A 14196-nucleotide genomic window follows, 5' to 3' on the forward strand; every position below is an offset into this window, starting at 1 on the left:
AAGGCCATTTTTGCACCATAGTTGTAGCAGGAAATTTATATCCTTAATGTAAAGATTAAACCAATAGGTGTCTTCAGCAAAAATGACCAGAAGGAATTGAAGTTGTACTTGTCATATCAACTATACCTTTAATGGAATACGAGGATTCAAAGTTACTCTTTTTTAAAATGCTTAAAAAAAATGGGGATTGGTAATACACATAGAGAGTGATGTCTTATGCTATTTCAAGGTTGCTGATCACGGATTTGATAATATTTTTTATATTTCATTTTTTACTGGTACTCTTGTCCTCTAAGAGTAACACCAAAAAGGTTAAAAATGACAAATTTCAAACATAAGCATGTTGAGCATCATTTTTGACTACACTAAATGGCCAATTTATTAGGTACACCTGTTCAACCGCTTGTTAACACAAATATCTAATTAGTTAATCACGTGGCAGTACCTCAATACATTCAGAAATGTAGACATTGCCAAGATGATCTGCTGAAGTTCAAACCAAGCGTCAGAATAGAGAAGAAAGGAATTTAAGTGACTTTGAATGTGGCATGGTTATTGGTGTCATACAAGTTGGTCTAAGTATTTCATAAACTGCTTATCTACTGACAATTTCATGCACAACTATCTCTAGGGTTTACAGAGAATGGTTTGAAAAAGTGAAAATATGTAGTGAGTGGCAGTCCTCTGGGTAAAAATGCCTTGTTGATGCCAAAGGTCAGAGAAGAATGGCCAGACTGGTTTGAGCTGATAGAAAGGCAACAGTAACTGAAATAACCACTTGTTACAAGCGAGGTATGTAGAAAAGCATCTCTGAATGCACAACACTTTGAACCTTGAAGCAGATGGGCTACAGCACCAGGAGACCACACTGGGTGCCACTCCTGTCAACTAAGAAGAGCTAACTGAGGCTACAATTCACATGGGCTCACCAAATGCAAATACCCTTGTTTGGTCTGAAGAGTCTAAATTTCTGCTGTGACATTCGGATGATAGGGTCAGAATTTGGCATCAACAACATGAAAGCATGGATCCATCCTGCCTTGTATCAACGGTTCAGGATGGTGGTGGTGATGTAATGGTGTGAGGGATATTTTCTTGGCACACTTTGGACCCCTTAGTACCAATTGAGCATCGTTTACATGTCACAGTCTATTTAAGTATTATTGCTTACCATGTCCATCCCTTTATGACTGTAGTGTACCCATCTCCTGATGCCTACTTCCATGATAATGCACCATGCCACAAAGCTCAAATCATCTCAAATTGGCTTCTTGAACATGACAATGAGTTCTCAGTATTCAATGGCCCAATTAAGCAACAGATCTAAATCCAATAGGGCATCTTTGGGATTTGGTGGAACGCACACTTTAAGCACTTTGAGCTACATTTTTTTGTATGAATATGTGCTATATAAATAAATGTTGATTGATTGATTGATTGATTGATTGAACGGAAGATTAGTATCACTGACATGCAGCTGACAAATCTGCAGCAACCGCTTGATGCTATTATATCAATATGGACCAAAATCCCTGGGGAATGTCTCCAGAAGTTTTTTGAATCTATGCCATGAAGAATAACAGCAGTTCTGAAGGCAAATGGGGTCCAACCTGATAATAGCAAGGTGTACCTAATAAAGTGGCAAATGAGTGCACTTCAAGTATATGATGCTATTTTTGAAATTTTTTTTTCATTACAATCGAGAATGTTTACACTTTAAACATTTAAACTGAAGCATGCATTTTAATATTTTAAATTAGATTAGATGACATTAAATTGAATTAGATTGAATTAGATATAACTTTATTTGTCTCCTGTGGAAAAGTTGGCTGTTTTTAAACAAGTTCTTTAAATAAATAGATTCAAATAGATGAATAAATATTATACATATGTACACACACACTATGATCTGAACACACACCAGAATGACTAAAAGGGAGAACATTTAAAAAGAAACAAATCTTCTGACTTGCCAGTCACAGTCACAGTGAGAAATTGAGCAGGTGTATTGCTGTTGATATGAAGGAGCCCCAGCAGCATTACCTGATACACTTCTGCTGAATAATTTGTTGGTTAAAAGTCCTCATTGTTAGTGTGTCAGACAGAAGACATGCAGCACTGTTCACAATGGAACGCTCCTGTTTTAATTCTCTCCTTCATTAATAATAATAATGATAATAATAAGTTTATTTATATAGTATCCTATACATTTATATGCACCTCAAGGTGCTTTCCACAGATTAATCAACAAAAACAAAGATATACCACATTTACTTGGATTATTTCTAATAAATGTAAGTAAACTAAATACAAACTCAACCAGGTAGTGTTAGGTAAAAGTTAACCACTAAAGTGTAAGACAAACTTTCACTCTTATCAGAAAAAGGTTTTCTAACTAAAATATGTATACATTAAGTTTGACATTAGAATAACCAGATCTTATATATATATATATATATATATATATATATATATATATATATATATATTGTCAGGGATGCCAGGGCAACGACCCAGCCGGGACGCCGTGAGGGACCGGAAGAGGGTCAAAGCCCACCCTGGATCACGTGGGGACCGCTTTCCTGGTTGCTCTGGGGCCACGGGTACAGGGCATGGAAGCTCCACCCTGTAGGGGCCCGTGGTCACCGCCAGAAGCGCCCCAATGCCTTGGGGACCTGTTACCCCAGCACTTCCGCCACACCAGGAAGTGCTGGGGGGAAGATTTAGGACGGCACCCAGAGAGCTGCCGGGAGGACAGCCGGCACTTCCGCCATGCTGGGGCGTGGCCAAGGGAGGAATGCCGGGAACACCTGAGGCTCACCTGGGAACTGGATAAAAGGGGCCGTCTCCCTTCATTCCATGCTAGAGTCGGGTGGAAGGGGACGAGGCAGAGAGGAGAGTGGAGGCGGCCCGAAGAAAGGCATTGAGTTGCCAGGACTGTGTTGAGGTTTGTGCACTGACTTTATTTAGTGTCTCAGTGACACATTATTGTAAATAATTGTAAATAAAACGTGTGTTGGTTTGAAAACAACATGTCTGCCTGTCTGTGTCCGGGTCGGCTCCACAATATATATATATATATATATATATATATATATATATATACATTTTACCTATGTATATGTAAATGGCAACCCATTGAGTAAAAGCAGTCTGATGTTATTAAGGTTAACGAAAAGATAAAAAAAAAAACAAATAAAACATAATCGTTTCAGTTGATTTAGGATGGAAATGAAGTTCTTGATTCCTGAATTTCACTGTTTGACACAGAGGAGAGGAAAATAAAAAAATCCTACAATGGGCCATAGGAGAAAAATATGTAATCCTGGGCTTGTTGTTTGGAAAGCAACACTGTCTTTGAGGGTAGCACAGTGTTGACACAAAAGTTAATATAGTCTGTGATCCAGTGACATCCCATGTGCCTTGCACGTCATTTCCTGAGGCCTCATGTATAAACGGTGTGTACGCGCAGAAATGTTGCGTAATAACTTTTCCACATTCAAATCGCGATGTATAAAACCTACACTTGACGTAAAGCCACGCACTTTTCCACTGTACCTCATACCCTGTCGTACGCAAGTTCTCCGCTCAGTTTTTCAGACTGGTGGCACCCAGCGTCAAAGCAATGCTACTGTTCCTGTGTGGTTACTTCTTATTTTCCTGATGCGGCTTTATAAATACACTGAAACTAACCGCATATTGTTTATTAGTGTAATGCATCTGATTGTAATTAATTTGTAACAATATAATGGTCCATGGAATCGCCATAGTATTCCAAATACCATAACTGCATTAGCGTTGTTACTCTAACTGCACCTTCTTCTTCTTTCAGCTGCTCCCATTAGGAATTGCCACAGCAGATCATCTTTTTCCATATTACTCTCACTGCACCACTCAGAGAATTTATATCACTGTATCTGAGTGTGAATCACAGCAGAAGCTGATCGGAAAGAGAATTATCAGTATACAGCATGAAGCACACGCTACCTCAGCCACGGCAAAATGTTTCAAAGCCTTTCCTGTACGCACCTTGCGGTTCAGAAACAGTTTCATCCCAAGAACTTCAAAGTGCACTCAATCACTGCTCCTTGTAGAACTGTTTGTACTTATAAGTACAATAACCCAACTGTAAACTTGCACTACAGTTATAATATTACACAACCTGCGCCACTTTATAAAGCACGTATTTACATATGATGACGATATCATTTTTAAGATGAAATGCAGCAAAATATGTTTATTATATTATACAGATAAAACTTTAACTTCATTTAAATAATCTATATTCTTCACTGGGACTGGCGTGAAGGATAGAATAATTAAACATGTACTACGAAGATATTTCAATGTTCCTTAAACGTTTTGAAGAATCGGCGCTCAAAGCTTACAGATGGCTTAACGTCTATTACAGAGCTGATTGTGTGGCGATCGGTTACTTGGAGAAAGAAAAGCAAAGACTACAGGGGTGGCTACGCCAATATATATTGAATATAAAACAGAAAGAGAAAATAACAACACAGCTAAAAACGCAGTGGCAAATTTCGACAAAAGTTAAACGCTTGTGTCATGAGCACGAGTCGGCTATGCAGTGTCCGCAACAGACGTGGCCATCCACCGTGCATAAGATACCATATTGACATTGGCGGGCGAAGGGGCCACCGATTCTTTCTCTGCCCAGGGCCGCCCATGAGTACTGCTGAAATAAGTAATTTCATCGAAGGTCGCGCACAATCACTGCACCGTGAAACCCATGTTTAATAAGGTGCTTTAACTCCTATCATCATGAAAATGATATTACGTATACATCTCAGTATTTTAGTTATTCAGAGAGCTGTAATATCGTGAATGTAATGGATTCTGTGTCCTGATGGAGGAAGAGAGCCGGTTTAAGAAGCAAGTAGTGATTCACACACATAGAGCACATAGAAGATCAAATACAAAACAAAGCATTTAACGTGCTATACTTTAATTACGATGTGATTTGAGAAACTGGTTATTTAAACGATTTTAAGATGAAGTTTATGATGTTCTACTTTAATGACAAAATTAACTACGTGATTAAAGTGGAAATTTCGAGATTGAAGTTGACATTTCGTGCTTTTTCCCCACTGTGTGCCTTTTTTTCTTTGTACCCTAATAAGCTTTCATATGACACTCAGACAGTGGGCTACAACTCGCCTTTTCACAGCGACTTTGATATGTGATTTCTTTTTTATTTCCAACACTGTGCGACTTTGTGAACGTGAGCTTTCAAGTTTCTCCAGCACGCTACTGTATGTCACTCGATCAACTTCCTTTTGTTGATTATACTACTGTTTAATTAAACAAATAGTATGTTTTTCCTTTGCCTCCACTTGGTATTCGCTAAAATTCTTATATTTTCCCCCGTGCTTTTCCCATTGTCTTTTCACAGAAGGCTGAGCTTAAGGGTGTTTTATATTGATTTGCATATTCAAAGAGGCGTAATTCTGGGAGGAGTTGGTGTGTTACATGAAGCACGTGCACCAGCGTTACTTTTCACGCTGACCGGGATTTATGTAGTGGAAGAACGTGGAAGTTGGAGTACGCACAGATTCCTGCATCTGGATTTTTCTGTGCATAAGCACATTTCAGCTTTTGTGGTTACGCCATGTTATAGTTTCGAATTCTATGCACTGCATTATACATGAGGCCCCTGGACTGTCATTCAGAGCAATTTCAGGCTCCACTTCCTCACTATTTTGGTTGTAACAGTTGCTGTCTAATAACAGGTTTGTAGCTGGGAAATAAAATGAATCAGGTTGTGGTCAGATCTGCTCAAAGGCGCCAGTAATTTACATTTGAATAAAGCAGGTCCAACTTTTTATTTCCTTGTTTGGAAGAAGACAAGGTAGAACTGTGTCATAGTTCCTTCCAAGTCACCATATAACTGCAGGGTAAGAATGAGTCATCATTAAAGTGTTGGTCACAGAATTAATCGAAATGTCTTACTTAAATTATCATTTCTATACTTCTATCTCATGAAATAAATCATTACATTTCCTATGAACATCTCAAAGTAGGGCAGCTTACACTAATTTACTTTTTGTCTAACACGCAATAAGACAAAAAGCAGTCATTTTGTAAGGGTTGTGTCCTTTCAAATTAGGGTTATTTATTTAACATGTATGTGAGTGCCTTGGTTGCTGTTGCTTTGTGCATAATGTCATTGGGATAGTAAAAAGTGACATGAAACTGTTCAGGCAATGTCATTTTATTATGCTTTGTTTATGCATTTTAGCAATATATTGGTACTATTAGTTGTTTTTGTGAGGTTTTTTTCATTTTTACTTTTACAATATGCATATAGTGTACTAGCAAAACACCCGCGGAGAAGTAGTGTGTTAAAGAAGGAAAGAAAAAGAAAAGGAAACATTTTGAAAATAACGTAACATGATTGTCAAAGTAATTGTTTTGTGTATTTGGCGGCAGCGTCACAAAGTTTTCGTCTAGCTGCATCAGAAAATGTACCACGACGTCTGACACGCCTCATTTTAACTGTTTTCTCACAGCTTGGATTGCTGCTGCCATAATGGGTTTGAGTCTACATATATATACACATACATACATATATATACACATACATATCTTCATATCTATATACATATATACATAACTATATACATATATACATATACACATTTATATATACAGTATATACATACCTATCTACATCATATATACACATACATACATACATACACACACACAAATTATATATATGTATGTGTGTGTGTGTGTATATATACAATTTAGGTGTGTGTGTGTGTATAGATTTGGTCACTGAGTGCAAGGGAAAAATAATAAAATGTAGTCTATAAGTTATTAAACAGTAAAACATTAACGTTTTAAGAAGTAAAGGTACATTGAGCACTACTGGAATGGGTGCAGGTAAACTACATTTTAAAGATGGTGTAACAGAACAGGTAAGTAGTACTAACAGCAGCTAAAATGTATATGGATCATCTCTCAGTAGTAGATCCCTTTTGAAAGGCGCTACACGACGGCTGTGGTATAGAAATTACATTTTCTATGTGAACGTTCAAATTTCTGCCTCTGGTAATGTGCCTTACTGGCATTACCAGCAATTAAAGAAAATTAGTTTTGTGTCCTCTGCAGTGTTAAGAGAGAAAGGCTTTGGTTTGGGATAAAAGGAAAAAAGGTGTAAAGAAAGGAAAGTTGCCTTTTTCTTTTATATAAAGTAGAGAGATGTCTTCGCTGACGATATGAGCGCCTTTTGGGGACAGTCGCGGTGGGTCTTGTGTAGACTGGTGAGACATCCCTGCCATTAATCGGCTGTGATGGCACTGTTGGTCCTCCACTCCTGTGCGTGTCTTCATAATCCGAGCTGACGACCTCATAATCCTATACGTGCAAAAGAAAGTGCGAAGCGCCTTAATATTAGTTTTCCGCGGTGTAGAAAAGAGGTCCCATGTTTGCACTTGTCTGGGCTACAGCGCAGGGGGAGGATGAAAAAAATTAAAAGTGCTCACTTTGACTTAAGGCAGAAGCGCAGTCAGCGTCTCAAAGGCCGGCACAGCTATGCGCGAGCGCGCGCCAGCTGCTCAACTTTTGCAGGGCAGGAGACGCCATTTTTTGCAGACACATTCACGTGATTAAAAGTCTCCGCGCTCTTTGGAGGTCATTCATATATATATATATATATAGCAAAATACCTGCGCTTCGCAGCGGAGAAGTAATGCGTTAAAGAAGTAATGAAAAAGAAAAGGAAACATTTTAATAATAACATAACATGATTGACATTGTCATGAGTGTTGCTGTCATATATATATATATATATATATATATATATATATATATATATACAGTGGAACCTCGGTTTATGAGTAACTTGGTTTACGAGTGTTTTGCAAGACGAGCAAATATTTTTAATAAATTTTGACTTGATAAACGAGCGATGTCTTGCAACACGAGTAGTATGGATACACTTTGTCTGCTGAGCGTCATGTGATCACAACTGAGCTGATGGTGGTTCTCTCTCTCTCCTTATCTCGCTTGCTCGCTCATCGCGTCTTTTTCTCTCTCTCCTTATCTCGCTCGCCCAGTGCGTCTTTTCTCTCTCTCTCCTTATCTTGCTCGCTCGCTCATCACGTCTTTTTCTCTCTCTCCTTATCTCGCTCGCTCGCTCGCCCAGTGCGTCTTTTTCTCTCTCTCTCCTATTCTTGCTCGCCCAGCGCCTCTCTCTGTTTACTACAGCATTGTGACTGTGTGTGTGCGCTGTGAAGTGCGAGTCCTCATCTTGCTCCCCAAAACAAGAAGCTGAGTCTCAGTACTTTAACACCAGCTGAATAAACACCAGTTTATTCAGTTTGAAACAGCAACAATGCTGTTATTTATTGCAGCGGGATCTTTATAATGTTCCTTGATCTTTTTGGATGCACTTATACGGCGAACTGCTACAGCGCTGGGAGACTGCGATTGCTTTGGGACACTCTTCAGCGTGTCGTCCCGTTGGGTGGAATTCCACATAGTTTAGAAACTCACACCAGCCATGATTCTTTTTAAAGGTAAATTGCAGGTTAATTTGTATTATGTATTTTACTTTATATTTTGTATTAATCCTTTTTATATGAATAGTTTTGGGTTGTGGAACGAATCATCTGAATTTCCATTATTTCTTATGGGGAAATTCGCATTGATATATACGAGTGTTTTGGATTGCGAGCACGTTTCCGGAACGAATTATGCTCGCAAACCGAGGTTCCACTGTGTATATATATATATATATATATATATATATATACACATATATATATATACACACACATAAACATATATATACTGTCACGCACGCACGAGTAGGAGACCGCGGACGGACCTTAACACGCTTCGGATGACGTTTGCCGGCAGGGAGTGGCGGGTACTAACCTTTCTCCTCTGGTTTCTTGCAGTAAAAAAGATGCTCCACCGCCATAAGCCTCATTTTCCCGCAGCACGTTACTTCCACCCTTCCTCCGTCATTGTTCCTGACGTCATCAATCCCACCTCCCCTTACGGTTCCTTCCCAGCATTCCTCCACTTCCAGCTCCTCCTCCATAAAATGCCTGCCGACGCCATCTTCAGGCGTTGCGCATATGAACAATTTGTGTTTATATTTTAACCTTGTTTTGTTTAATTGTGGATATTTCTACAGTATACGGGGCCGGAAACCCCAAACCTTTATGCTGTCTGCTTTTGAATCTTTTACAATACATATACACACATATATACAGTATATATACATATACATCTACATCTATAATAATAAAAGGCAAAGCCCTCACTGACTCACTGACTGACTGACTGACTGACTCATCACTAATTCTCCAACTTCCCATGTAGGTAGAAAGCTGAAATTTGGCAGGCTTATTTCTTACAGCTTACTTACAAAAGTTAAGCAGGTTTTATTTTGAAATTCTACACATAACAGTCATAACGGTCGATAACGGTCGACAACATCCGCCATCTTGAACATTCTTATTTATGGCCCCATCTTCATGAAATTTGGTAGGCGGCTTCCCTGCGCTAACCAAAACCGATGTACGTACTTATTTCGGTGGTATGACGCCATTGTCGGCCGCCATATTGAATTTTCCAAACATCACTAATTCTCCAACTTCCCGTGTAGGTAGAAGGCTGAAATTTGGCAGGCCCATTCCTTACAGCTTACTTACAAAAGTTAAACAGGTTTCATTTCGAAATTCTATGCGTAACGGTCATAACGGTCAACAACGTCCGCCATATTGAACTTTCTTATTCATGGCCCCATCTTCACGAAATTTGGTATTCAGCTTCCCTGCGCTAACCAAAACTAATGTACATACTTATTTCGGTGGTATGACGCCACTGTCAGCCGCCATATTGAACTTACCAATGTCACTAATTCTCCAACTTCCCGTGTAGGTAGAAGGCTGAAATTTGGTACTTATTTCGGAGGTATGATGCCACTGTCGGCCGCAATATTGAACTTTTAACGGAAGCCGATGTCTGTACTTATTTCGTTGGTATGACCCAACTGTCGGCCGCCATATTGAACTTTCCAACGTCACTAATTCTCCAACTTCCCGTGTAGCTAGAAGGCTGAAATTTGGCAGGCTCATTCCTTACAACTTACTTACAAAAGTTAAGCAGGTTTCATTTCAAAATTCTACGCATAATGGTCATAACGGTCAACAACGTCCGCCATGTTGAACTTTCTTATTTATGGCCCCATCTTCTTGAAATTTGGTAGGCGGCGTCCCTGCACTAACCGAAACCAATGTACGTACTTATTTCGGTGGTATGATGCCACTGTCGGCCGCCATATTGAACTTTTCAACAGTCTTTGTTACTTATGGGCCCATCTTCAAGAAATTTGGTACACGGGTTCCCAACACTAACTGAATCCTACTTATGTGCATATATACGTCCATAGCCTGCACCTCGGTCACCGTGTGAGGTGGCGTTGGGTCCCCCATCCCAACGCCTCCCACTTTGTTGGCTGGCTGCCTGTCTATATAAGATCGTCCGTCACTCCGGTCTCTACATTCATTTCCCTGCTTCGCCACGGGATTCACATCTCCCTACTGATAACTACAGCCTTTTTGTTTAATCCATGACTTCTCCGCTGTTTTACTGTTTGTTTATTACAATTATAGTTATTGTATAGGTATTTTACACTTACTTTACATTGCTCAGGTACCCATTTCCTTTATCATTCCAACCCCCATTACCATGTCTATCGAGATGATCACTATCGATCAAAGAACTGTCACTTACCGAGTGGTTTCCATGCCCGGACATACCACCTACCTTTTCTATTCTCTTTGTTACATATTGCACGGCCATATCAGGCTCACTCTTGATATCCGGAGGAACATTCTGTCTTATGTATTGAATGACTGGGACAGGTTCAAGGTGTGGACTGATGACGGTACAGGAGATAATTATACTACACAGGACCACTAGAAGAGTGAAATGCTTAAGCCCTTCACCTATGGTTCTGCATGTGAGTTGATGGCTGCCGCTGAATTGTTCGGTTGTTGCTTTCAAGTGTACCGAAATGGCCAAATATTTTACACCTTTCGACAACAGCCAATGCCTCTTAAACATCTTAGATTCACAGGTGACGATTTCGGTAGTGGACACTTTGATGTTTATGAATGTTTAAACTCTCAAAAGCTGGATGTGATTTTATCGATGAAACCGGTTGTGTGCTTACAACGCTTGACAGATGCCAAATGTCACTTCAACACAACAAATCCTGCAAATACTGTCGTAATTGAAACAAACCATGAAACTCAAACTGATTATGACAGCAGCAATCCAAGCTGTGAGATTTGAGACAAGATTACTGTTCACATGGCTAACTGTAAGTTACATGCTCAAGAGTAAGCTCAGCGCACAGCTTGGTCATGTTACAACCGGAGGGCCGAACTGACAACATGGTATACAAAGAGATCCTTAACAAATAATTATTGGCATATTTTCCCACAGTTTAAAAAGGTTTCATTTTCTTCTTAATAAAAATTTGAATGCAGTACTTAGCGCTGTGAAGCTGGTATTTTGCTATATATATATATATATATATATATATATATATATATATATATATATATATATATATACACACATATATATATATATGTGCACAAAACCACGCTTTTATCAAGGCTTCCATCGGGTAGTCTTTTGAAATGAAATTTTCCTCCAATCAGTCATAGCAACGCGCTTTCTTCTGAGTGTTACATTTTTGTAGCTCTGATGTGTGCATCAATGTAATCTGTGTACAAGGAAATCATGCATTGACAGAAGTTTCCCTTTGCTTGGAATGCAAAGTGTGATTAAATGTGATTAAATGCGTTTTTTTTTATCTCGTTATGGAGCACATGCATTGAAGCTTCTCAGCTGTGCTTGTGCCAAGAAAAGGAAACATTTTAAAAATAACATATCACGATTGTCAATGTAACCTTTTGTAAGTAGTGCCTGGAGGATTCAGAGTGTGGAGAAACTGTAGAGACACGTGTGTACTAACTTTCTTTTGTGATTTTTCTGTGAGTATTTGGTGGCAGCGTCAGCTCACAGCGAAATGAGGTAAATGGGAGGGCAGATGATGACGTGACTCTCCCACTCGCCTTAACTGTCAATCCCCCCACAAAGACAGTCTCTCGGAATTTGTATAAGCACAGCCCAGTAATTTTAACTTAGTTACAAAATGATCAAAACTCTCGTTTATATCCTGCGTCCTCTCATTAAACTTGTATCCCGCATTAGCCGTGGGCATGACAAACGCCAGCGGCAGCCTGTCTATGAACTTAATTTAAATTTTAGGTTTACACCGTGCTTTGTTTCCGAAGTAGCTGCACTCATGAATATGGTTCTATGTGTGACTCGCTCACTTCTTATTATTTCACTGCCTTCTCAATTGTATAATGCATCTTTTCTTCAGCACTTTTTGGAGCTCTTCCTTGTTTTCTACGTAGTGCGTTGACAGTCAGTTCACGTGATTACGTGGGAGGCGTGATGATGTCACACGAAACTCCGCCCCCCCACGGCCATTGAGCTCAACTGCATTACATTATATGGAGAAAAATAGGTTCCAGTTATGACCATTACGCGTAGAATTTCGAAATGAAACCTTCCCAACTTTTGTAAGTAAGCTGTAAGGAATGAGCCTGACAAATTTCAGCCTTCTACCTACACGGGAAGTTGGAGAATTAGTGATGAGTCAGTCATGCAGTCAATGAGGGCTTAGCCTTTTATTAGTATAGATAAGGTATTGTGCATAAGTAATTTATTTAATTTTGGGCTCATGTATGTAATGCTTGGAACATACTGGTTTCTAACAGATTTTCCATAAGTTCCCTGCACCTAATTTCAAAAATACCTCATTGGTTCGTATGTCCATCTATCTATCCAATCATATTGCTGACTCCTTTTGTCCAGTCGTAAAATTTCATCAGTCTCCGGCGCACACTTACTGTACTCACACCCACATGCAAACGCACGCACACACATACAATTATACCCTGCCCAATGTTGCCAGTCTAGGCTTCAGCTTCTGTGACGAGGGTGGAAACAGAAGAATGTATGAGTAGACATTTTCTTTGATGAATACAGTAATCCCTCCTCGATCGCGGGGGTTGCGTTCCAGACCCCCCCGCGATAGGTGAAAAGTAGAAACCATATGTTTCTATGGTTATTTTTATATATTTTAAGCCCTTATAAACTCTCCCACACTCTTTATAAATATTCCCCGCAGAGTTATACAGCATAATCCCGTTGTATTCTCTTAGATATTAGGTAAGATTCATTGAAATTATGTATATAAACACACTGTTTAAACCTAAATATTATTTTAAAGATATTGAGTGTCTCCGATATCACATGTTACAGCCATTACGATAGACATGCCACCAGCAATAAATACGTACAATGCAAGAAAAATAGTATACAGTAAATGTGTGTACAGTGACACTAAACGTACGTAGTGTACTGAGTACAGTAAGTAGAAAATTAATTATGGTTACTCACCAACAATGACACGATGACTTGTCCGATAACAATGAGTTTTATTTTACTGCACAACAAAGGAGAGCGTTACAGCCCTTAAAGGAGCCACTTCAGGCGATTGTGTAGCACTGCCGTTGTTCTTCTTCTGGCAGTCTTCAATCCAAATCCCTAAAGCGGATTCCATCCAGACTACTGCCTTATTACATCCACTTACAACTTGTTTTGCACCCTGGTTAAAAGGACACTGCGGCCGTAGATCTTATATTCCTTTCCTACTTTTTAAATAAAAAGAATCGTAACCTTCAACAAATCCAAAACGTTTACCTTTTCGGCAATCGTTAACATCTTCCTTTTGCGCTTGGGCACGGCCCCTGAAGCAGTAGCAGATCGTTTTGCAGCCATAATGAAGGGCTTGATTATGCACAAAGATAAACACAAAAGAACACAACTCTTTACACAGCGAAACACGTTGATGCTGAATGAGCGAGACGAGACTTCCTGGTTAACACCGCATTCAGTAGGCAGGAACTTATCTGCGTGCTCTGATTGGTTAGCTTCTCAGTCATCCGCCAATAGCGTCCCTTGTATGAAATCAACTGGGCAAACCAACTGAGGAAGCATGTACAGGAAGTAAAAAAGACACATTGTCTGCAGAACCCTAAGCAGCGAAAAATCTGCGTTATATAT

The sequence above is a fragment of the Polypterus senegalus genome, chromosome 3 (assembly GCF_016835505.1).
Source record: "Polypterus senegalus isolate Bchr_013 chromosome 3, ASM1683550v1, whole genome shotgun sequence".
NCBI lineage: Eukaryota > Metazoa > Chordata > Cladistia > Polypteriformes > Polypteridae > Polypterus > Polypterus senegalus.